Below are 24,259 nucleotides of genomic sequence, written 5' to 3' on the forward strand. Positions count from 1 at the left end.
CTGAAACGCGATTATACTTCGAGTGAAGTATCTGGGGCTGGGGAAGAGGAGGGCGCACGGCCCACTGGAGGAGGAGGGGGCGGGATGGGGAGGCGCTTTCCCCCTCCTTCCTCCTTCAGGGAGCTGCTAAAAAGAAACTCGGCGTCGCGCCCAAGCGTGTGTGTGTCTGTGTGGCAGCGTGTGCACGCGCGAGTGGGTGCGCGCAGGCTCGGGGGAGGCAACGTGGGCCCTTTAAGGAGCCCGAGGGGGCCGGGCCGGGGCGCGTCGGTGCGGGCGGGGAGCCAGGAGCCGGGAGGCCGAGCCGCCGCCTCCCGGGCTCCCGCCCCGCCCCCTCCTCCCCCTCCCGCCGCCGCCGCCGCCACCGCCGCCACCGCCGCCGCCGCCGGGGAGCGGAGCCGCGGGCAGGCCGGGCCGCATCGGAGCCCCGTGTCCGCCCGCGCCCCGCCCGAGCCGTGCGCCCGCGCCCTGCGCCCCCGCGATGCGCGCCAAGTTGCGGCTCGGGGACCGGGGGCTAGCGCCCTAGGAGGCGGCGGCGGGAGGATCGCGCCCCGGCTGGAGGCCGGGCCTGCTGCGCGCCCCCAGCCCGATCTGCACCGCCACTTGCCTGAGCGCCCGGGCGGCCCGAGCGCGCCCCAAGCCCGGGCGCCGCCGCCGCCACCTCCGCGAGGTGAGTTGGGGCTGGGGGTCCCCGCGGAGGGCCGGGGTGAGGCGCTGGGCGCGCTTCCGGGGAAATCGGGGAAGATCCGTCGGCGCACGCGGCGGAGTTGGCGGGGCCCCTGCACTCCCGAGTTGGCGCTCTCGGGGGGTGGCCTGCTGGGGAGCGAGGCGCCCCATAGACACTGCGGCCCGCGTGCGTGGGGGTGCCGGGGAACTTAGGGGAACTCCAGCTCCCCTGCGAGGGGACGGGAAGGAGGGAAGAGGCGTTGGGGGGAGGGCGGGCGAGGGGGTGTCCTGGAACTGCGCAGGACAGCCCCCCACCGTGTGCCACAGCCCTGGGGGCATGGCCGCCATGCGCCTCCCTCCTCTCCAAGCAGCCCTGGACTTGGGGGGTGACACTGCGCCTTATTTTCCAGCGGGCAGTGCGGCTCGGGGGTGCCCCTGGAGATGGCACCCTCGGCTCCCCGGCCTGGCTGCTGTGGAAGGCGCCTGGGAGGGGTTCCCGCCACGGGGGACGGGGGGCCGCTGGCGTGGTCGCTCCTGGGCGAGGGGTCGGAGGGCTCTGGGTCGGGGTCCCCGAGGAGAGGCGCCCCTTGCTCCCCCCTCCCCCTTGGGCCGGTGTTCCTGGTGTCTGGGCCTGCCTCCCGCGGCTGGTGACGCCTCATGGGGCCGCCTCCTGGTCCCTCCCCCGGGCTGTGCGGATACTTGGGATGCCACTAGTTTGGGAAGTTGGAATTCAGAACTGATCCCACTTGGGCTGGACCCGGAGGCCCCCGGTCCTAGTGCTGGGGGAGCACCCCCGGAGACTTGGCGGGGAGTTGGGGGGAGACCCGTGGAGCGCGCCTTCCCCACCCCGGACGCTTGCAGGAAAGAGCCCGAGGGAGCGAGAGAGGTCTAGGCGGGCGGGCGGGCGGGCGAGACACGCTATACCTGTGAGCTGCTGTCGCCCGGGCCCAATTAACGTAGGGCGCCCGGCGTTATTTTTACATTGTAGGTTTATTTTTTTGGAAGCGAGGGCCCTCCAGCCGCCTGTCGCGCGCTCCGGCTCTCTGAGGGTCTGGTGCAGGCAGCGGAGGCGGATCTGTGCTGTCGGCTCAGCCTCCTCGCTTCCTCCTCCTCCTCCTCCCCCCCTGTTGGTGAGAACTGGTTTTATTATGATTTTTTTTTTTTTTTCCTTTTGCAGATTTGGAGGAAGGCTGTGAGGGAGGCAGGGAGGAGGGATGGGGAGAGGAGCCCTGCGGCCTGGCTGGATGAGGGAGTTCTGGGCTTGTTGGGGGTTGTGTTATCCGTGGCCTTGACTTTGCCCTTTTTGAACCAGATCTGGGTCCCCGCCGTTGCTTTGATAGAAGGGGTTCTCCGGGCCTGGAGTGAGCTGGGAGGACGTCCCGGGCATTGTTATGTACCTCGTGGTGGGTGGTCTTTTTTTTTTTTTTGGATTGAGGTGTAGGGGGAAAGCCCTCTGAGAAAGTGAGAGACCTTGAACCCGGGGAGCTGAACCATTCACAGCCGGCTCGTGCAACGTATCGCCTTTGGTGGGAATCACACTTTTGCCACTATTGGCAGTGTGACTCTGGACAAATTACTCAACCTCCCTGTGCCTCAGGCTTCTCATCTGCAAAGTGGGATGATAATAATAATACCGAGTTTAGAGGGTTGTTGTGAGACCCAAGGGTGGGAATACATAGAAGGTGCTTGTATATGTATCACCAGTTACTGTTGTTATTATTATTATTCCTGAGTTCTAAAACTTGGTCTTTACTGCAATGGCCTGGAAATTTGATGAGAAGGGGCGGCCATGCATTTTGCCAGGAGGTGTGGTGAAGGGAGGGGGCCTTCTTTGCAACACACCCCCCAACCCCTTGACTTTTCCCCGTGAGGACAGAGAAGGGCAGGTGGTGCCTTCAGCCCACTGAACAGATGCGCAGACTGAGTCCGGCTGTGGGATTGGCGCTGGGGCCGGCCGCCGGCGGTGAGCCGGGGAATCGCAGGCGGCGGTGGCGGCGGCTGCCAGGGCGTCCCGGGCTCTGTCTGGCTTCCTCGCGCCGGCTGCCTTGTCTTTGCTTGGAAATTTACCACCGCCGCCGCCGGGTGCCCAGGGAGTCTGCGGTGCCCAGACGTGGGGGCGGGTACCCAGCGGGCCCCAGCCCCTGCCTCTTCCCACCGAGCTATTTACGCTTGCTCTGGGATCAATACTATTGATAAAGCCATGTAAATGGTAATATGGCTGTCAGGGCCTGGTGAGGGATGGACACCCCCTCGTGGGGCAGCGCGCGCCCTCCCTCCTTCCTTCCGCGAGGGTTTGGCTACGTGGGAAGGATTTTATTTGGCATAATCCGTTCTTTTTTCCCCAATTAATAATACTCATACCACCTCCTAAAGATTTCTGAGGGCTCTGCAAACACGAATTTAGCTGCATGAAAGGCCCGAGCAGGGAAGGCTTGATTGTTCTCCGGGCATGGGGGTTGGGGGGATTGGCCGGGCTCACACTGGCCCGCTGGCTGGCGTTGGAAGGAGGCCCCAGGAGTCCTGGCCCCCAGCATCTTGCCATTCAGTCTGGATGGAGGCTGCCTGGCCTGGATCCTCTCTGACTAGAGGTGATGGTACTCCCAACCCGGCAGTGGGTGGAAAAGTTGGTTCACTCTGAGATTTTTTGTTTTTTTTTTTTTGCGGGGCAGAGGGGTGGGGGGAAGTGCTGCTAGGCATAACCCAGCTGGAGGGGTCTCCCTTCTGTAAGAAGCAGAGATGCTCCTGCAAGAGACCTGGAGCTCTCACCCCATCCTTCCAACAGCTCTCTGAACCGTAAATCCCCCACATCAAATGCTGCCTCTGACAATAGGGGGCTGAGAGCTTTTATTTGTGTGTGTTTTTCCCTCCTCCTCTATTTCCTCTTCATCTTTCTAATGCCAACAGCAGCCTCCCCAGGTGATACCTTCAAGACCAGACTCCCTGCCAGGGAAACAGCTTGGAGGAACTGGTCCTTCCTGCCCTGGGCGCCCAGGGAAGGGGGCCAGGAGGGGACGGGAGCCTGGGTTGCCTGCTTGGGGAGGGCCAGGCTGCCCAGGGTCAGGCCAGGGGAGTCTTCTTAAAAGACTTGTTCCATGAGTGGGTATGCAGAGTCCCCCAAGGAAGTGATGCTTAGAAAAGATCATCTGGCATTTTTGGAGGATCTTTGGAGGTGGGGAAGGGACTTTACAACCTGTCAAGTGAAGTTTTGGTTTAGGAGCTGAAAAATACTAAATATGATGCAGTAATCCAATAATAACAGCCAACATATATAAAGTGCTTACTCTGTGCCAGGTCCACCTTCATCAGGAATCTGTTTACTATTCATTATTGCGCTGTGAGGTCAGGGCTCATATCATCCCATTTTATGGATGGCGAAATGAAGCACAGAGAGGTTAGGTGACTTGCCCAAGGTCACACAGTTTGGATATGGAGCTAAGAATTAAGACCTGGGATTACTCATGGTCGCCTTGGTGCAGCAAGAATGAACATACTGCAGACCTGCTCAGTGGAGCTGCCATAAAAGACAGGAAGAAAGAAATGATGTTTCTTATTTGAGCAGCACCTATAGATCTTTGCCCTACGGGGCTGGAGACTGAGAACTTGTTCTCCCCAGGATTCGGGGAGGGGGGACAGTGCCAGAAGCAGGTCTGAAGTTCCTTTGAAGTCTCATTTTATCTTAAACATTCATGCAAATTTGGCATTCGCTGTAGCGACAGGGCTGTGTTTATTTTGAAATGAAAACATGGTTTTGAATTATTTAGCATGGCGTATTATGGGACTCCAGAAAACTGCATCAGATGAGCTCCTGCTTGCTGGCGGGCAGCCCTGGGGTTCTTTGTAGCTGCAGACCTTGGGAAGTCCTGCGGCGGATGACAGCTTTTTCCGGTTTTACAGATGAGGGCGCGGGTCAGAGGTGCCAGGCTGGCCCCAAGGTCATATGGTGGTGTGCCTTTCTTATGATGATCAAAATCATCATCACTGTCTTTCTTTTAGTCGAAAGTGAGGCTTTTCTGCCTGGGCACTTCCCCACCACCACGCCCAGGGGGAGGGAACTTGGGAACTTTCGGTTCATAGATCCGTAAAGAATCATCCTAAACCAACAGCAGAGGACTGTCTGGGAGTGTTTTGTCTGAGATTCGCACCACTGATCATTGCAAAGTTCCAGGGAGTTGCCGCCCCGGCTTAGCCATGTGCAAGCAGAGTGCCCTGGGACTGATTCCTGCCCCCCTGAGAGTCTGGGTGCCATGGTCTGTACAATGGGCATATTACCCACTAGGGCCGTGGGGTAGGAGGAGAGGATTAAAGGGCAGAAAGCTAGAGCGTTGGATTTAATGTTCAGCTCTGCAGTTTCAAGTTGTGTGATTCTGGATGGGTTATTTAACTTCTCTGCGCCTCAGTTTGCTCATCTCTAAAATAGGGATGATGATGATTCTACTTCTGGTTTTATTGTTAGGAGGACTCTGTGGATGTCATGATATATCACAGGAGCTGTTGTTATTTTGCCCCTCCCTGCTGCTCCCACCGTTGGAGAGGGGAGACTTTGCGCCTGTAGAATTTTTGTTCAACCTGGGTCCTCACTGACGGGCTGGTTGGATGCAAGCTATTCTTTCTAAAAGGCTGCTAGGAAGGACCTTATGGAATAATCTCTTCACCTGAACCCCGTGCCTGGGCTGGTTACTCTCTGGAGGCAGCAGGCTCCTCTCCTGTCCGACTGGTTGGTGATTCCCAGATCTGCCCAGGAGACCTGGGCCCTTGAAGGCCAAGGTTTTCTGTTCTGCTTTTAATTCCCTAGCACCTGCTGGAAACTGAAGTTGGAGGGCTTAGGCGGCCTGGAAAGTAGGGGGAAGACTGATGGGGAAGACACAGGGAGCCTCCTGGGGGAGGGCTGAGCTTCCCCTTACCCCTGGGGCTGGGGGGTGGTTCTCGAAAGGGCTCCTTTGAATCAGACCTGGCTCAAATCCTGCTCCCCTCCATTAAAAGCCTTTCAGCCTCAGTTTTCTTATCCTTAAATGGGGGAGTGGGGTATGCAAAATAACACCCCTGGGAAGACCATCTAGGGCTGCACTGTCCCGGCGCTCCTGGTATTGGTGGGGAACATTCTGGACCTTTGCTGTCCCCTAACCATGAGGTGGGCTTCCCTGGTGGCTCAGACGGTAAAGAATCTGCCTGCAATGCAGGAGACCCGGGTTCGATCCCTGGGTCGGGAAGATCCCCTGGAGAAGGGAATGACACCCCACTCCAGTATTCTTGCCTGGAGAATCCCATGAACAGAGAAGTCTGCCGGGCTACAGCCCATGGGGTCACCAAGAGTCGAACGCGACTGAACGACTAAGTGCACACATATATATGCGCAACCACTAGGTATGTGTGGCTTTTGAGCGCTTGAAATGTGGCTAGTGCCGACTGAACTGGTAATTTTATTTCATGTTAATTAACTTACATTTAAAAAGCCACATGTGGCTGTGTCTAATGGCTGCCCTGATCAGAAGGCCCAAGACTGGATGATGAAACAAGATTCGGCATATGGGAGCCAGGCCTGACTCTCAGCAGCTGATTTTTTTCCTTCTTTCGTGTGTTTTTTCTCTGCCTGGAGCCACCGGAGCCTTGTCATCTTGGAGGGAGACTCCACATTCTGTGATCCTGTTTCCCAGCAAAGCCTGAGGCTCTCCCGGGTGCTGGCCTGGACTCCACAGCCCTCTGTCTACTTTCCCTTGCCCACCTCTCTCATGTCCCCACCCTCTCCTGCCCTACCAGCCTCTGTGGCAGCTCTGTCTGTGGCAGCACAGACCTTTCTGTGATGGTGCGAATGTTCCAGACCTGCCCTTAACTGCTCTCCACAGGTGGCACTGAGCACCTCAAGGGAGGCTAATGCAACCCAGGATCGGACTGTTATTTGCTACTTGATTTTTAATAACATTTAAAATGTGATTTTCCTGTGGCTCAGCAGTAAAGAATCTGCCTGCCAATTGAGGAGACATGGGTTCGATCCCTGGATCGGGAAGTTACCCTGGAGAAGGAAATGGCAACCCACTCCCGTATTCTTGACTGAAAAATCCCATAGACAGAGTAGCCTGGTGGGCTACAGTCCGGAGGGCCTGTAGAGTCAGACATGACTGAACGACTGAGCACGCACACATAAAAGATGACTAGTGGGCTTTGTTCCTCTTGGGCAGCTTGACGGTAGAGCCTTGCCTTCTCTGTTTTTTTTTTGTCTTGTGGCTTGTGGGATCTTAGTTCTCCAACCAGGGATTGAACCCGCGCCCCTTGCGGTGGAAGCACAGAGTTTTAACCACCTGACCGCCAGGGAAGTTCCCCTTCTTTCTTGACTCAGGGCCAAATGCCAGAATTCAGGCCACTGGCTGGACGTTATTACCCTTTCTGGTCCTACCAGGCCAGCATCCCTGAGACTGGGGAGCTGGCTCAAGTGTCCCCTACTTGCTCCCCTGACTGTCCTTTCTGCAGCATGGGAGGTAGCCCCAGGTCTGTGCAAAGTGTGGGCGGCTCCCACTGGGGGCTGAGTTGAGGTTCAGGAGTCTTGGACTCAGGCTCAGAAGAATCTCAGGTTTGTAGAGATGATGGTCCAAAACCTGCCTTGACTGTGTCCACACCTGCAGATACGTTGAGCAGGCCTGCTTCCCACAGGGGCTGTCGTGGTCTGTACTTTTTTCCTGCTATGAATTAACACATTATGGATGTCTTTCCATGTTGATAACAACTAGATTAACTTTGGGAGAGCAGACAGCATTGCTTTTTATTTGTCATTTGAAAAATACAGAAAACCTCCAAAATGATACACTCCTAGGGCTTCCCTGGTGGCTAAAGCGGTAAAGAATTCGCCTGCCAATGCAGGAGACACAGGCTTGATGCCTGGGTCGGGAACATCCTCTGGAGAAGGAATTGGCAACCCACTCCAGTATTCTTGCCTGGAGAATCCCATGGACAGAGGAGCCTGGTGGGCTACAGTCTATGGGGTCACAAAAGAGTGACTAAGCAATGACAGTATACTCCAACCCTGCCATTTGCTTTGGGCTTTATAAAAACTTATTTTAATAAAAGAAGAAGCATGGGCCTGTTAAAAAAATTAAAACAGAACACAGGAGGTGTCGAGGGAAGTCTCCTTCCTGTTCTTGGCCTTCTGTTTGTGTCCCCCGAGGCAGATCCACATGGGTACGGTTTCCTCTCAGAGATACTCGGGCCATATGTCCGCCTCACAGGGACATAGATGTGTGTGTTCCCTTTAAAAACAAGCACACACATGGTATCACACCATATTTATGTCTTAGTTTCCTCCTTTAAATTATAATACATCTTGATTTATTCTGAAATATATAGAGAGCTGGGGTTCACAAAGTACGGCCCGCAGGCCAAATCCAGCCCACCTCCTGTTTTTTATATGCCCAAGCTGAGAATGGTTTTTACGTTTTTTTGATGGTTGGGAAAAAAAAAAAGAATATTTTGTGACATGTGAAAGTAAGTGAAATTCAAATTTCAGCATTCGCTGTCAAGTTTATCAGAATGCAGCTCTTCCTGGTGGCTCAGGTGGAAAAGAATCTGCCTACAACGTGGGAGGCCAGAGTTCGATCCCTGGGTAGGGAAGATTCTCCTGGAGTAGGGAATGGCTACCCACTCCGGTATCTTGCCTAGAGAATCCCATAGATAGAGAAGCCTGGCAGGCTACAGTCTATGGGGTTGCAAAGAGTTGGACATGACTGAGTGACTAACACATGCTCATTCATTCGTGTATAGTCTGTGGTCATTTTCAGGGTCAGTCAGTTCAGTTCAGTTACTCAGTCGTGTCCGACTCTTTGTGACCCCATGAATTGCAGCACTCCAGGCCTCCCTGTCCATCACCAACTCCCGGAGTTCACTCAAACTCGCGTCCATCGAGTCGATGATGCCATCCAGCCATCTCATCCTCTGTCGTCCCCTTTTCCTCCTGCCCCCAATCCCTCCCAGCATCAGAATCTTTTCCAATGAGTCAACTCTTCGCATGAGGTGGCCAAAGTACTGGAGTTTCAGCTTTAGCATCATTCCTTCCAAAGAACACCCTGGACTGATCTCCTTTAGAATGGACTGGTTGGATCTCCTTGCAGTCCAAGGGACTCTCAAGAGTCTTCTCCAATACCACAGTTCAAAAGCATCAATTTCTTCATTTTCAGGGTACGGCTGCAAAATTGAGGAGTTATGACAGAGGCCGGAAGGCTGACAAAAGATGGAATATTGGTTCTCTTGCCCTTTATGTTTGCCGACCCCTGATAGAGAGCTGCCATGCTCTTTTTAACTTCAGCATAATCTTCCAGGGTCATGTCAGAGAAACGGGGGCCCCTAAGAGGGTTGTGAGTTTAAGGGTCACACCAAGTGGGCCCGAAAACCCCTTGTTCTAGAGACTTCTCTGATGGTCCTGTGGTTAAGAATCCTGCCTTAGAATGCTGGGGATGTGGGTTCAATCCCTGGTCAGGGAACTAAGATCCTGCATGCCATGGAGCAACTAAGCCCACGTGCCACAACTGCTGAGCCCACGCCACAGCTAGAGAATCCGTGCACGGCAACAAAAGATCCCACGTGTTGCAACAAAGACCTGACACAGCCAAATAAGTAAATATTAAAAACAAAACAAAAACAACAAACTACCCTTATTCTTGCCTGGTTCGCTGTTCTCGCTGTTATGCTGATGCTATTGTTGAGTGCAATAGGAAAGTGGGGATGGTCAAGGCAGCTGACCTTTGGCATGGATTTTTGGGTTCTTAGATGATGTTTGAGGCTATAATCTCTTCTGTCCAGGGCTGAAGGATTGCTATAACACCTGGTGCTATATAGTTTTCACACTTGTTGCAAAGTCACTTAGAACCCATCTTGTTTCCCTCTTTGCTTTGGCCACTAGGAAGCTCAGAGCCAAATTTTGCTGCCTGTCTTCAGCAGTCTAATCTGGTTTGTGTTTGGGATTCTATCCTGATTTCAGATTGGTTCATCCCTGAATTTTCTTCTTGGGCTTGCTCTCTGAATTTTATCATATCATATGCATTCCTAAAAGTTGTCTCAGTTCTTGAAGGGTGAGCTGGAGCAGACAGGAGCAAAGAAAAGGGGAAAGCACTTGCAAGATGTTTCCATGTTTGTTCCTCCTGAGTGCCTGTGGGGGTGGGGGTGGGGTGGGTGATTTCCTAATGGATAATTCTAGGGGAAGCCTAGACCTGGCCCCATGGAGTGTCTTAACAAAGGTCATACCCTGGGCAAGAACCTGGGTCATTGGGTGTCCATCTTGGGTTGGGGCTTTGGCTTCCCAGGTGACTCTAGTGGTAAAGAATTAGCCTGTCAGTGCTAGAGACACAGGGAAGCTGGGTTCGATCCTTGGGTCTGGAAGATCCCTTGGAGTAAGGTATGGCAACCCACTCCAGTGTTCTTGTCTGGAGAATCCCGTAGACAGAGGAGCCTGGTGGGCTACGGTCCATAGTGCTGCACAGAATCAGACACGACTGAAGCGACTTAGCACACACTTACGTCTTGGGTTGGACTCAGGAAGATGACAGTCAGTAACCTGGAAGGTGAAATATCCCTATCGGAGGCCCTGGGGCCCTTGTGAACCACTTGGCCTGAAGGAAGGCCCTGGAATCGGATAGGTGACACTTAGCACTCCTCGGTGGAGTGTCACTTCCGTCTGTTCTGTAGCCAGGGCCCAGGGATTTTGGAATTGTTGCCGTGGCAATGCTGAAGGTGTGTCGACACTTAGGGGCCTCTGGGCTCTTGTTCCAACCTTGGCGCTTTGCTGATGCTTTTGGATATTTCTGCTTCCTTCTGTTGACCCTGGGATATTTCTCTGAGCTGGAAAGGAAGTAAGGGGAGAAAAGTAAGCCACGGGTAGAATCAGATGAGACCACAGCCAGCTGCCCACCGGAGTGCACGTGTGGGTATATTTCCCAGGGACCCGCGGGGCTGACTCTCTGCCTCCTGTCTCCTGGGCTTGGCTTGGTTTTCGGTGACTTGTGTTTGGGTTTTAGGGCTTGTGAACGGGAGCTCGAATGAGCCACGGGGCAGAGTCCAGTGCAACCTCGGACAAGTAATGGAGCCTCTGCATGAAGTGCCTTAGTTTACTCACCAGGGAAAATGGGGTTATGAATGCACACAACCTCAGGGTGTGGTGAGGCAAAGGGAGCTAAGGGGCCATTGGAGGCTTGAGTTAGTCCAGCAGGCCCTATCCTTGCCCCTCACTTTCCTGTCTGCAGCTCATAAACCCAGGGAGCCCACTCTGGGACCAGGCAGGCTGATCCAGCCTCCTTTACATTGTTCACAGATGTCCTAAAGGGGCTTCAGAACTGTGTCCCAAAAATGGACCTACGGTTCCCCTTTGCCCTCAGACTCCCAGCCTGAGCTTGCTCCCGGAGTGTGGGGCCAGGCCAGAGACCTGGGGGTCACCCTCTCACCCGCCCAGTGCCCGCAGAAGCCTCCATTTGTCCTGCCCCCACAGTCTGTCCTGTGTAAGCAGCTGCGGGGTGGGGCCACTGGGGCAGTGCCCTGACCTTACTCAGAGCCCCGTGAGCCCGCAGGGCTTCCCAGCACTGCTTGCCTGAAATCCAGGCCCTTCTCACTGCCTTGGAGGCCTATCTCCCCAGCTGCCCGCTGACTTCTGACCTCCCCGTGGCTGGCCACCCCTGCAATTAACTGTGTGCTGTGTTGGAGTCGTGGGGCACTTCTAGCCAGGCAGGTCTGGAGGGATGAGTGGCAGGGGAGTGAATTTTTCTTTGTGGCCTGGGGGTTCCTCTCTGGGAGATGCTGGCAGTCAGAAGTCCCTGAGGCCAGGCCCAGAGGTGCACATGGTGGGGACCCCATGAGGAGGGGGGTGCCTCGAGGGCCCCTGCTTGTCCTCAGGCTGAACTCCGGTGCCTGCCACAGACCCTCTGGGAGCATCGCCCAGTGCTGCGGTGCTGTCTCCGTGGCCATGGCAACCGCCTGGCACCGGGGCCCTGCTCGTTAGGCTAACGAGGCAAGCCTGCCGGGCCGAGGTGGGGGGCCGGGGATGTGCTGCCCCGGGGCTTGGCGGGACTTGTCTGCCAGGCCACCAGGCCAGGAGTGGAGCAGGCCCTGGAAGATGCTGCAGAGCCCAGTGGGATCAGGGGTCCTCCAGGGTCCTGGGGGCTCAGGCTTGGTTGGCAGGGTGGGGTTCTGGTGGGAATTATGTGTGGTGGTAACTCCTGTGACCAATTAAACCAGGAGAGGATGAAATTGCGGGGAGAGATAGAGAGGCGCCCACTTTTCCCTGCTGCATATACCCACCAATGCGGTCTCCCATCCTTATGTTTTATTTTATGGTTTATCTTTCGGCCACGCCTTGAGGCATGTGGGATCTTAGTTCTCTGACAGAGGATTGAACCCGCGTCTCCTGAATTGGAAGCGTAGTATCTTAACCACTGGATCACCAGGGAAGTCCCCCTCTTGAGTGCTTTTAACCATTTTCACTTTGGCCCACCTCTGCTGCCTACTCCATCTAAGCCACTGTACTGGGTAGAAGAGGGTCCCCTACCAGCACACCCCGCCACGGCCCCCCCACCCCTGCTCCACCACCAAATTCATGTGCTTCCCTGAACCTCAGAGGGAGGCTTTATTTTGAAATAGGGTCGTTGCAGAGGTAATTAGTTAAGATGAGGTCATGTTAGAGTAGGGTGATCTTACATGCAATAATTGGACTGGTGTCCTTAAAAGAAGAGAAAGCCTTGTGAAGATGGAGGCAGACACCGGAGTGATCCATCTACAAGCCAAAGAATGTTGAGGATTGCTGGTTAGATCCATGGAACACACTCCCTGCCGAGAGGAAGTAAGCAACCTACCCTACGCCCTGAGTTCAGACTTCTGACTTCCATAACTGTGAGAGAATAAATTTGTATTGGTTTAGGCCACCTAGTTTGTGATCGTTTGGTAGAGCAGCTCCAGGAAACTAATCGAGCTCCCATCATCCCATCACTTGCTGGGACTATTGCAGCAGCCTCCTCACCAGTCAGCCTGATCATGTTCCTCACGTGGCAGCCAGGGGGTTTTGTTTTAGACCTGTCCCTCCTGTGATCAGAGCCCTCCCATCTCAGGCAGCATAAAAGCCAACTCTATTTATTTTCTGTTCTGGCTGCACCACGAAGTATGTGAGATCTTAGTTTCTCCACCAGGAACTAAACCTGTGCCCCCTGCTTTGGAAGCTTTAACCACTGGGCCACTGGGGAAGTTCCAAAAGTCCACTCTTTATCTTGCCTACAGGTCCCTGCACAGTCTGCTCCCCCATCCCCATTCAATTTCAGATTTGTTCCCCTGATCTGAAACCAGCCACACTGGCCTCCTTGCTGAAATTCACTGACATGCTCCTGCCTTAGTGCCTTTGCACATGTTCTGCCTGCAACACTCTTCCTCCAGGTGTCTGGATGGCTGGCATCATTCCTTTGCCATCTTCGCTTAGCTATCACCTTTACTGTGGGTCCTTCTCTGGGCATCTTATTTAAAACTGTACCTTTTCCATCTCAAGCCCTCTCCTCTCTTTCTTTAGTTGTTTCTTAGCACGTGTCTCCTTTTGATGAACTGTGGTTTCATCTGTTCAAAGTGCTGTTTTCTGTCAGCCCTGCTAGAATGCATATTCCAGAAGGCAGGGACTCCTGGTTCTAGAACACCTCTGGACACACAGTAGGTGCTCAATAAATGTGTCGAATGTCAGGTGCTGGCTAGGCATGGCCTGACCTGGCATCCCACTGCAGGATGTTTTGGGACCCAAAGTTGTCTGTCTGTCCCTGCATCTGATACCTTTGCCCTCACCTGAAACCCCCTTCCAACTCACCACAGGACATCACCCCGCCCCACCCCCCCAGGTCCCTGGGCCTTCAGCTACTCCCTCCCTGTCTCTCTTGTGGGTGGTCAGGATGGTCCTCTGCAGAGTGGAGCTGGTTGCTCTGGAGAGACCGGGGTTTGGGATAATAAGATCCTGGCTACTCCAGGCCTCAGTTTTCCCCATCCATGAAATGGGCACAATCAGATCACTGGTCTCTTGAGGCTGTTGGAAGGGTCAAGTGAGGTGACACATGCAGGGGTTCACTGTCTGGCACTGAGAGCTCAGAGAAAGACTTAGTTCAGTTGGCATTTGGTGGTGTTGGTATTTTCAGTTTGCTGTGTGGATGTTCCCTTTGCTATTTTTTTGGAGGAGGGGTGAAACATCATAGCTAGATGACTCCAGGTGCCTGGGGGACTTTAAGCCAGTGTTCCCTTGGGTGGGTGGCCTCTGGATGTTCTTGTCACCTGGGACAGCTCCTTCCTGGCTCTGTACGCCCCGGACCCCATCCCAGGAAAGGGAGTCCTGTGCTTAGCGGTGGGGATGGGGGAGGTGTGAGGGGAGCATTCCCAGGGCCTAGAAGCCTGTCTGCTGTTCAGTGAGAGGGAAGACCCCAAGTAACTCCATGAAACCCAGGGACGGGAGGGCCCCTTCTCCCTTTCTTGGGCTGGATTCTTCTTTTGCTCTGAGCCTGAGTTTCTGTATCCAGAAAATGGAAGTAAATGTCCTCCCTGCCTCCTAGAGGGGTAGGGTAGATTAGGGCACCTGGGGTGTCCTCAGTGATGGTGACCTTCCCTGGACAGGTGATGTGCACGCCATCTCCCTCCTCGAATTCCTTGTTTGGTCTCTGTGCAGGGCTCAGGGGTTGGAGGTGGAGTCTGAGTTGACAGAGGCTTTCCGGGCAAGCTTACTGCATGCTGTTTCATATTAGCTCATTTAAGCCTCACGATAATGAGAGCCTCACAAGGGCCACAATCACACTTGTGGTCAGAACTGTTAATTTCCCTGTTTGATGATGGGGAAGTCAAGGCACAGAGGGGTCATGTCATTGGTTCAGGGCACACAGCCTGTAAGCCCCTTCCTTGGTGTGTGGTTGTCGTGGGGAACATCTGGACTTTCTTTCTGTCTTCCTCCCCGCCGCCCCTGGACTGTGGACCCTGGGGGCTGGCCCTGGGTGCCTTGGCCTGGCCTGGCCCATCCCCCTTGAGGTCACCCTCTCAGGCTCCCCGCAGGCTCCTGGGCTCTGCCTTGCAGGAAGATGACCCCACTATTGAGACTATAAATAGCAGCCACAGTGGCAAGCAGGAAGCTGCTCATGGCACCTGGGCTCTGGCTGCTGCCCCCTTGCCGCAGCGCCTCCTGGAACTGAGCTTCTCCTGGTGGAAATGCCAAGGTGGAAGCATGTGTGCACCCCAGGCGTTGCTCTGCAGGTTTGCTGTGTGACCTTTGGGCCCTCCCTGCCCTCTCTGTGCCCCTGAACCCCTGGCTATGTGTCTGGGATGCCTCTGAGCTCCCTGAGCCGTAAAGAGTGTCTCCTGGGTGTTTGGATGGCAGCCAGGGAGGGGTGGAGGGCTTGGTGGGTGATTTGACATGGTGAGGGTAGTGTTTTCCTTGGAGGGGAGATAAATGGGAGGAGGGCATTGATGGAGGCTGGAGAGGGGAGATGGGCCCTTTTTAAATGCAGGGAGGAAGGGGAAGATGGGATGGAGCTGCCTGAAGCATCCTGGACTGGGAGGTGGACCATCAGCATGAGCATGGGCATGGGCATTTGAGACCCATCTTGACTGCTTGAGACCCATCTTGGGTTGCTGTGTAATTCTTGTACAACCTCTCTGGGCCTTGGCATTGTCCTCCCAGATTTATCTGGCAGGAAAGAGATGCACAAAGGTTTTGAAGCAAGGAGACTATGTCACTGTGTCCTCTATCATCTTTCAAGTTGATGGCTACTATGTTAATGTCATTATGTTGGGTCATGGGACGGGGTTCACCTTGTCTCTGTCCGTACTGCCAGGTCCCTGGAGGCCCGGCTCCAGGGTGGGGTCAGTGAGCTGTGGTCATTAGGAGCAATGGGGAAAGGGTGCTGACTCACTCCAGGGCCGCCCCAGTTGGTCGTGCTGCTGGGTACATTGGGTGGCCTGTGTTTCCCCAGTCCCTCCTCACAACCCACCCCTGTCTCTGGCTAATACCAGCTACGCAGTGAGGTCTTGGTCCTTGGGGCAGTTTTCCAAGTTTAAGTATCATGCTACAGGTCAGTTGTACCTTGCAAAGCTTTCCGTTTTCCCAGAGGTTAGATGCTTTGTTAGTGCCAGTGGTGTTCTTGACCTAGAATGCAGGGACGTGAAGAAGAAGGTTTAACAGGACGTCTTGTTACGGATCTTGCTGGAGTAGGAGATGTACAATAGGTTGATTTATGACTGGTCCCCCTCAAACCCACCAAAGGTTCCTGAGGAGATTGATGGATGAGTTATTTGTTGTCTTAGAGAAGTCTCTAGTGATAAGCCGTAGGGCTCTGCTTGATTCACATTTTCATCAAAGGCTAGATCGAGCACCCTTGGGATATGTATTCACCATCCAGGTGACATAAAGGGGTATGCCTTCTCTCGCTGTGTAGGTGTGGAGAGACTGAGTCACGTGGACTCAACAGTTGCCTCCTAGAGTTCAGGGTTTGTAGAGTGGGCCTTTGGAGTGGTTTCCTCGAGCCCCAGAGATGTTTTGGAGCCGGTGGTAAGGCAGATGATGGTCTCCTTCAAAGATCTGCACAACCATAAATCCCACAACCTGTGGTTGTTCTGGGTTACACTGTTGTTCAGTTGCTGAGTCGTGTCCACTCCTTGCCACCCCATGGACTGCAGCACGCCAGGCTTCCCTGTCCTTCACTATCTCCTAGAGTTTGCTCAAGCTCATGTCCATGGAGTTGGTGATGCCGTCCAACCATCTCATCCTCATGGCAATGGGGAATTCAGGTTGCAGATGGAATTAAGGATGTCAGTCATCCTTTGACCTTGAGATGGGGGAAGTTACTCTGGATAGTCGTGGTGGGCTCAGGGTAATCACAGGTGTCGTTATGCGGAGGAGGCAGGAGATTTGAAGATGCTGTGTTCCTGGCTTTGAGGGTCAAGGACGGGGCAGAGAGCCTAGGAATACAGGCAGCCTCTAGAGTCTGAAAAAACAGAGTGCATTCTCGTAGAGAACCCCAAGCAGGGGCATAGCCCTGCTAACACCCTGATTTTCTCCCTGTTAGATCCATTTCGGACTTCTGACCTCCAGAACTACGAGATAATGAATTTGTGCTGTTTTAGGTCACTGCGTTTGTGAGCGTTTGTTACCGCAGCAAGAGGAAGCTCGAGCAGAACCTGCATCTTCCCTGAGAACCCCAGCAGCCAGGGGCAGCCCAGTCACTTAGGTCGCGTGTGTCCCCTGCCACTAGTAACCTTGGAATCAGACTGAGGGACATGGAGTGAAGACAGGAAGTTGCAAACCATAAAAAGGCTGTGCTGGAGGAAAAAATAAAATGCAAAGAAGAAAAGAAGTCTGGTGGTTCAGTGGTCAAGAGTCCGCCTGTTGATGCAGCAGACACGGGTTCGATCCCTGCTCAGGGAACTAAGATCCCATGTGTCTCAGGGCAACTAAGCTCTAGTGCCACAGCTAGAAATGCCCATGCACCGCAACTAGAGAGAAGGTCATGTGCTGCAACTAAGTCCCAATGCAACCAAATAAATAAATATTTAAAAATTGGAAAAAAAAAAAAGGCTAGAACCAGAGAGATGACCAGATGTTTTGGAGCAGAAAAGGAATGGTGCGAGGTAGGGATGTTTGTGTGTTTGTATGTTCTTTCTTTTCATTCCTTCCAATCTAGTGGGGGGGGGGGGTACCTGGCTCAGATGAAGGGCCAGAGAAAACTCTGTGTCCCCAGCCTGTCCCCCCACTGTGCTGAGCCACAGATGATTCTCCTGGGTGGGGTCTCCCAAGGGGCAGGTGCTGAACCTTCTCAGAGGAGACGGGCGATGCCACACACTGCTTCCTTCTCGGCTTTATTGGAAAAAGGAAGAAAATGACGCACGCCTTCAGCCCCAAAGGCCTCTGGGCCGGCGTCCAGAAACCTGAAGCCTGCAATTAAATGAAACTGGATCTTAAGGTGGGGAGAGCTTCTCCAACCTGGGGGCGGAGGCACTGGAGACCAGGTCCTGGGGACCCGGCTGCCCATGGATGGGCTATGTGGGATCCAGGGGCAGAAAGGCTGCCATGGGGAGAGGGGAGAGGTTAGGAATGTTCTAGTCAGCCTTGGTCCAGGAGGCTGGGCTCCAGGCCACCAGCTAAGGGGGCCACCTTTTTTTTTTTTTTAATTTATTTGGCTGTGTTGGGTCTTAGTTGCGGCACGTGGTGTTTAGTACCCTGACCAGGGATCGAACCCAGGCCTTGGGAGGATGGAGTTTTAGCCACTGGCCACCAGGGAAGTCCCAGGTGGCTGCCTTTTATTTCTAAAAAAAAAAATTGCAGATGACTTTCTGGTCACCTGAGTCCCCTCCCCCGGAGACTACCACTTCTCCACTGAACGTGTGCCCTTCTAAAAATGTTGTCACACGTGCAGGGGCCTCTGTCTGGCTTCCCGAAGGACCTAGGAGCCCTGTCTCATCTCTAGGCAGAAAAGATGCACGTGGCCAAGTCTTTCTGCGTGTGCCGCTCTGCAGTTTGTTATCAGAACGAGCTGTGGGACTCTGCCAGTTTTGTAGGTCAAAAGTGGTCAAATATTGACAGCTTTTATATAACTCAGCCTAGTAATTTCCTCTCCACGCTGAGACAGGCAAGCAGACCGAAGTGGTTCCGAGCAGGGATTCTGATGGCGTGGGTTCCCACTCCCTCCATGGCCTCTTATCAGCTGCGAGGCATTGCCCTGTGCCTCAGTTGCCCTTTAAGTAAAATAGGGACTGAAGTAGTATGTGTTTTCTAGAATCGTTCTGAGGATTAAAAATGTAATACACAAAACTGTGTACCTACTGTGTGCTAAGTCACTTCAGTTGTGTCCGACTCTTTGTGACCCTATGGTCTGTAGCCTGCCAGGCTCCTCTGTCCATGGGATTTTCCATGCAAGAATGCTGGAGTGGGTTGCCATGCCCTCCTCGAGGGGATCTTCCCAATCCAGGAGTCAAACCAAAGTCTCCAACGGCTCCTGCATTGCAGACAGATTCTTTACCACTGAGCCACCAGGGAAGCCTGTGTACCTATTACTATTATTTTTAAAAAATTCCCTGGTGGTCCAGCAGTTAGGACTCTGCACTCTCACTGCTGAGGGCCCAAGTTCAATCCCTGGTCAGGGAACTAAGATCCCACGAACCGCACAGTCAAAAAAATAAATTAGGATTTTGTGGCTTAAAAAAAATATTGTTTTAAATTTTGTACTGGGGGATAGCCGATTAACAAACAATGTTGTGATAGTTTCAGGTGACCAGCAAAGGGCCTCAGCCATACATATACATGTATCCATTCTCCCCCAACCCCCCTCCCTTCCAGGTTGCCACATAACACTGAGCAGAATTCCATGTGCCATACAGTAGGTCCTTTTTGGTGATCCATTTAAAATGTAGCAGTGTGTGATTTGTGATGTTTTGATGCAGTTAGATCTCGTTGATGAATTTTAACTTCTGTAGAGATAGCGTCTTGTCACGGTGATGGACACGTGATCGGTGTATTCCCTAGATGCCGCTGGGGTGGGTTGCAGCGTTTGGAGCTTCTCCAGGTGCCTCCAGGTGCTCATGCGCTGTTCTCCTCTGCGTATTCCTGGGAGTGAGACCGCCAGCTTGTGGCTCTCCTAGATGATGCTGGCAGGCTCTGCAAGGGGCTGCCCTGGCTGGCCCTCTGCGTTGGGGTGTTAGATCTCCTAGCAGCCAGGGCCTTGGGTAAGACATGTGGTTTGACAGCTACCTTACAAAAAAGACTTTCTTGGTTTCTTTTTTATTTTTTGGTGGTGCCGAGTGACATGCCAAATCTTAGTTCCTTGATCAGGGACTGAACCCATGGCCCTTCCAGTGGAAGCATGGAGTCCTAACCACTGGACCAGAGAAGTCTCTTTCTTGGTTTTCAGAAGCAGAACAGATGTGTTCTCTATAAATTGGAAAATGAAGAAACCAAAAAAACCTGCATATTAAAAAAAATGCAACCACATTCCCATCCCCCAGAGAGACTGTTGGCATCTTATTGTCTGTGGGTTTGGATAGAAAGGACCAGTTCTGACCTTTGCTGCCTGGACGTGACCATGGGGAGAGGGAATGGGGAACTGTCTAGATTCTGCAGCCCCTTCTCTAGACCTGGTGGGTCAGAATTTTCAGGAATAGGCCAGGTGTCTGGCAGCTCTGGGATGGGGCTTTGAGTCAGTTGGACGTGGGACCTGCCTCTGCCCTGCAGTCGCTGTGTGACTCTGAACACAAAACCTTGCCTCTGTGACCTCGTCTCCTTGCAGGCTTTTGTTCAGGCTGCTGCTGCTGCTGCTGCTAAGTCGCTTCAGTGGTGTCCGACTCTGTGCGACCCCATAGACGGCAGCCCATCAGGCTCCCCCGTCTCTGGGATTCTCCAGGCAAGAACACTGGAGTGGGTTGCCATTTCCTTCTCCAATGCAGGAAAGTGAAAAGTGAAAGTGAAGTTGCTCAGTCGTGTCCGACTCTTAGCGACCTCATGGACTGCAGCCCACCAGGCTCCTCCGTCCGTGGGATTCTCCAGGCAAGAGTACTGGAGTGGGGTGCCATTGCCTTCTCCTTGTTCATGCTGGAGGTGCTCAATTAATGCTTGAGTGAATGTAGTGCTGCAGGATTTCTCGCCTGGACATTGCTGATGTTCCTGGACATTGCTGGGGTGGATGCTTCTATTTGGGGGCTGTCCTGGGCACTGTCAGATGGTTAGCATCATCCCTGGTCTTTACGCTAGGTACCCTCCACCCATCGTGATAACCAGAAATGATGACACAGGTTGCCCAGTGTCCTCTGCGGGGGGGCCACAAACACCCCCCAGGATGCCTGTGGTGCTCTTAGGAGGGCAGAGAGGTCCTGTGAGGGAGTTTTCCTCGGAGTCTGTGTCCAGTGTGTGGATTTTGTTCATTTGGATGCTCTCACTGAGGGGACCTACTGGGTGCCAGGAGCTGTCCCAAGTTCTAAGATGTGGCTGGGATTATGTCAGGCAAGTGCACTCTGGCTGCTCCCCCTCTACCGAGGCGTTAGCTGGACACTCTGCTCACCCGCTCCTGACTTGGCATCGGGATATGGTGGTGACTTAAGGCCCGTCCCTGTCTCAGTCTCCCCCTCTGTGAAATGGAGAAAGTGTTGTCCTAAGCGTTGCTGCTGATCCTGCGGGGAACCCTGTCACCTTTGTGGGCTTCCCAGGTGGCCCTTGTGGTAAAGAATCCGCCTGCCACTGCAGGAGACATAAGAGACGCGGGTTCGATCCCTGGGTTGGGAAGATCCCCTAGAGGAGGAAATGCAACAACCTGCTCCGATATTCTTGCCTGGGAAATCCCATGGACAGAGGAGCCTGGCGGGCTACAGTCCATGCAGTTGTAAAGAGTTGGACACGACAGAGCAACTAACACTTCCCGGGCCACAGGGCACACAAGATGCTTTGTGATGGTGAGCAGATGATGTGTGCAGACTCACAAGGCCAGTGTGCACACATCTGCCTTTGGGGATCGCTGCAATAGGCATTGCGGGGGTGGGGTCGGGGGTGTGAGTGAGGTGTGGGCGGGTTGCCACAGTGTCCTCTCTGTGCCTGGCTGTGCGAGTGGGGGTCTTTGCTGGAGGGTACTCAGCTGCCCTCCTCCCCGAGTCCCTGAGGAGCCGGCTCAGTGGAGATCCCTAAGGCGATTAAGTGGGTTCATTTGATCCTGAACGTGAACTTGAGCAGGCGGCTTATCTCCTGGAGATGAAAGCCGGGCTGGCGAGGCGCCACCTGACCCATTCGGGGAGTGCGGGATTTTCTCCTCCACCCGCTGCCCACCCGGGGCCTGTGCTGGGGGGCTTTTGCCCCATCCACCTCCAGTCTCTTCAAGCTGCACGTGGTGAACCGGGGCCGTGTGCTTTTTCTGTGTCGAATAGCAGCAGGTGCTCACTGCGTTCATTCGTCTGGTCCTCTCCATCTCATGAGCTAGCGAGGATCACATCATCACTTTCCCTGTGTTTCAGGCAAATGGCTAAGGCTCAGAAAGGTTGGCTGACTTACCTAGAGCCACACAGCATCCCGACAACCCTTGGGGATATCTTGGAAAATCCCCTTTACTCCTTGGCACTGAGATTCCTCCTGAATACAGTCTTGACTTTGCACAGAATTAACCAGAACAACAACAATCAGTGTATGCCCCATTGTAGTATAAGAGGAAATGGGAGGAAGTTGCTGCTGGCTCCTACTCAGCATGAGTAAGTGTCGATCCGAGGCAAGTGAGATCAGAGGCGTTTCGGTTCTGGAAACACATGAAAGTGATGTTCAAGAAAAGGCTAGTGTTTGGATCAGTTCTGGCAGGTTTTGTTTTTTTTTTAACGGCCAGGTTATTTGAAAATTGTGTGGGGAGGGTGCCTTTTGCGGCGTGGGACTGTCCCACTGGCTGAGTGCCAGTCACAGGACAGCCAAAAACATCCCTGTCTGTTTCTGAGATGTTCCAGGGTGGGGAGCCTGCCTAGGAGACCCCCTAGCAACACAAAAATAACAATATGCTCTTAGTGGTGGGTGATGGGACCACTGTGGTTGAGACCCTCTCTGCTTTCATAACAGCAGGCCAGGTACTGTGGTCCCCCTCCCTGCTCCACTGTCTGACCTGGGCACCCATCCAGCCTTTTCCTGGCCTTGGAATCCATCTATTCTTGTTCCTACCATTTTCTTCATGCTCTCCAAAGGAGAATGAGAATCTTCAGCTTCTGGTCTCACATTCTTCCCTCCCTACTTTTCCTCCTTCTCTGAGAATAAAACTAGAGGCTTTGAGCATGCTGGGGAGCTGCCCCCCTCCCCCCTGCATTGATGTGTCTCCAGCCACATCCCTCCCCCACCCTGACCTCTGTACTCAGCCTCTCTACTTGCTGTTCCCCCACCAGGAATGCTGTTCCCTGTGATTGGCATGGTGACTGTCATCAGGTCTCAGGTCACATATCACCCTCAGGAAGTCCTCCTGGCTGCCCAGTCAAGCACCGCCCCCCACTCCAAGCCACTATCCCAGCCCCTCACTCAAGACGCAGTTGTTGATCAATGAAGTTTCTCAGTTGATTCCATTCCTTGGTGTGTTCTTGGCCTTCCCACATCAGAAAGTCACTTCCAAGAAAGCAGGGGCTGCTTCTATCTCATCCACAGCTGAGCCCCCAGTGCCTGGAACAGCGTCAGGACATGACAGGGGCTTCCTGCCAAGGAATCCATCGGCTGTCAGTGGGGATGGCTTGTGTGTTTCTTGGCAGGGAGACCAGGCCTGGCCTGACCTGGAGAAAAAGGAGGATGGGTCCTGGACACAGGGTCCTTGTCCCTTCAGGGGGTTCTACCCTGTCTGGAACTGACCAGACCAGAGGGCCAGCCCAGGGGAGGGGTGGGTACCACTCACTGCCATTTCCTGTCCAGGAAGAGAGGCTCTTAGCGGGGACCATGGTGGGGATGGGGTCAGCGGGGTGACATTGCCCCCAGGATTATTTGTCAATGTCTGAAGACATTTCATTTGTCCCAGCCCGGGGGAGGTGCAGCAGGTGCAGTGGGTCGAGGCCAGAGGCGCTGTGAGCATCCTATAGCGCACAAGCGTTTGTGCTAAGTCACTGCGGTCATGTCCGACTCTTTGCGACCCCATGGACCGGGGATTCTCCAGGCAAGAATACTGGAGTGGGTTGTCAATAAGAACCAAATGTCTCAAGTGTGAGGACATGGCATCAGGCCTTAGACACGCACATCTTGGTTCTGCCCTGGGCAGGGGAGGGCAGGAGCACCCAGGTTCCCTTTTGGTGCTGTGTCTGTATTTCTGTGGCCCAGAGTATGCCCTCTCCCCCACCCCTCCCGCTTCTATAGGGACTCTGAACATCCCAGAGTTGCTTGTCCTAGCTGTCACCAGCACCGGGAAGCCTGACAGTTCCCTGGGTGACATGCCCCATGCCTGATGGGTTCCACAGTCTGGCTGCCACAGTCTCTCTCGCCTTTCTGGTGGGAAATCCCTCTTGAGAGTGTCCTTTCCAGGACCCTTGTTTACAGATGGGGAAGTGGCGGCCCAGAGAGGGTAAGGAGTTGACCCAGGGTCACACAGCACAGCACAGCCTGGATATGGGAGGCCTGACGCTTGAGCAGGAAAGGCCCTGAGGGAGGGACTGTTAGCCCTGGGGCCACTATGGTCCCCTCTCTCCAGCCAACTGGTTCTTCCTTCTGGCCAGATTCCACACTATATCACTACAGTCATTATGGTTATTTTATAACATTGCAAGTTTTAAAGTATTTCATGTCTGTGTGTATTTGTATATATTGTCAGATTGCTTTTCTGTATTATTCAGGACACATTTATTCTTCTTATTTAAAAAATAAATAGTTGGTCCATCCCCACAATGGAATACGATTCAGCCATAAAAAAGGAATGAGTGCTGATCCATGTTGTAGTGAGGATGGACCTTGAAAACATGAGGCTGAGTGAAAAAAAGGCCAGACGCAAAGGGCTGCATATGGCGTGGTCCCGTTTCTATGAAATGTCCAGAATAGTTAATCCATAGAGACTGAAAGCAGATGAGTGGTTGCCAGGGGCTGGGAGGAGGGGAGGGGGTGTGGAGGCAAACTGCTCAGTGAGTAGGGGTTTTCTTTTCTCTTTTGGGTGTTGGAAATGCT

At 53.7% G+C, this 24,259-nt stretch overlaps 1 protein-coding gene and 1 non-coding gene across 10 annotated transcripts in view; both read left to right on the forward strand.

The window, feature by feature from the left end:
* The first annotated feature begins 353 nt into the window (after positions 1-353).
* The window catches only part of NCOR2 (nuclear receptor corepressor 2), a 239,145-nt gene continuing 215,239 nt past the window's right edge, over positions 354-24,259 (forward strand). For all 9 annotated transcript variants that reach the window (XM_055550325.1, XM_055550328.1, XM_055550331.1 and 6 more), the window contains exon 1: positions 354-667. The gene's annotated coding sequence lies outside the window, so the exon portion shown is untranslated. The remainder of the gene's footprint in view (positions 668-24,259) is intronic.
* On the forward strand, positions 18,697-18,769 carry TRNAE-CUC (transfer RNA glutamic acid (anticodon CUC)). Its single transcript has one exon. It is a non-coding gene; the product is annotated as a tRNA-Glu (tRNA).

The sequence above is a fragment of the Bubalus kerabau genome, chromosome 16 (assembly GCF_029407905.1).
Source record: "Bubalus kerabau isolate K-KA32 ecotype Philippines breed swamp buffalo chromosome 16, PCC_UOA_SB_1v2, whole genome shotgun sequence".
Classification (NCBI taxonomy): Eukaryota; Metazoa; Chordata; class Mammalia; order Artiodactyla; family Bovidae; genus Bubalus; species Bubalus kerabau.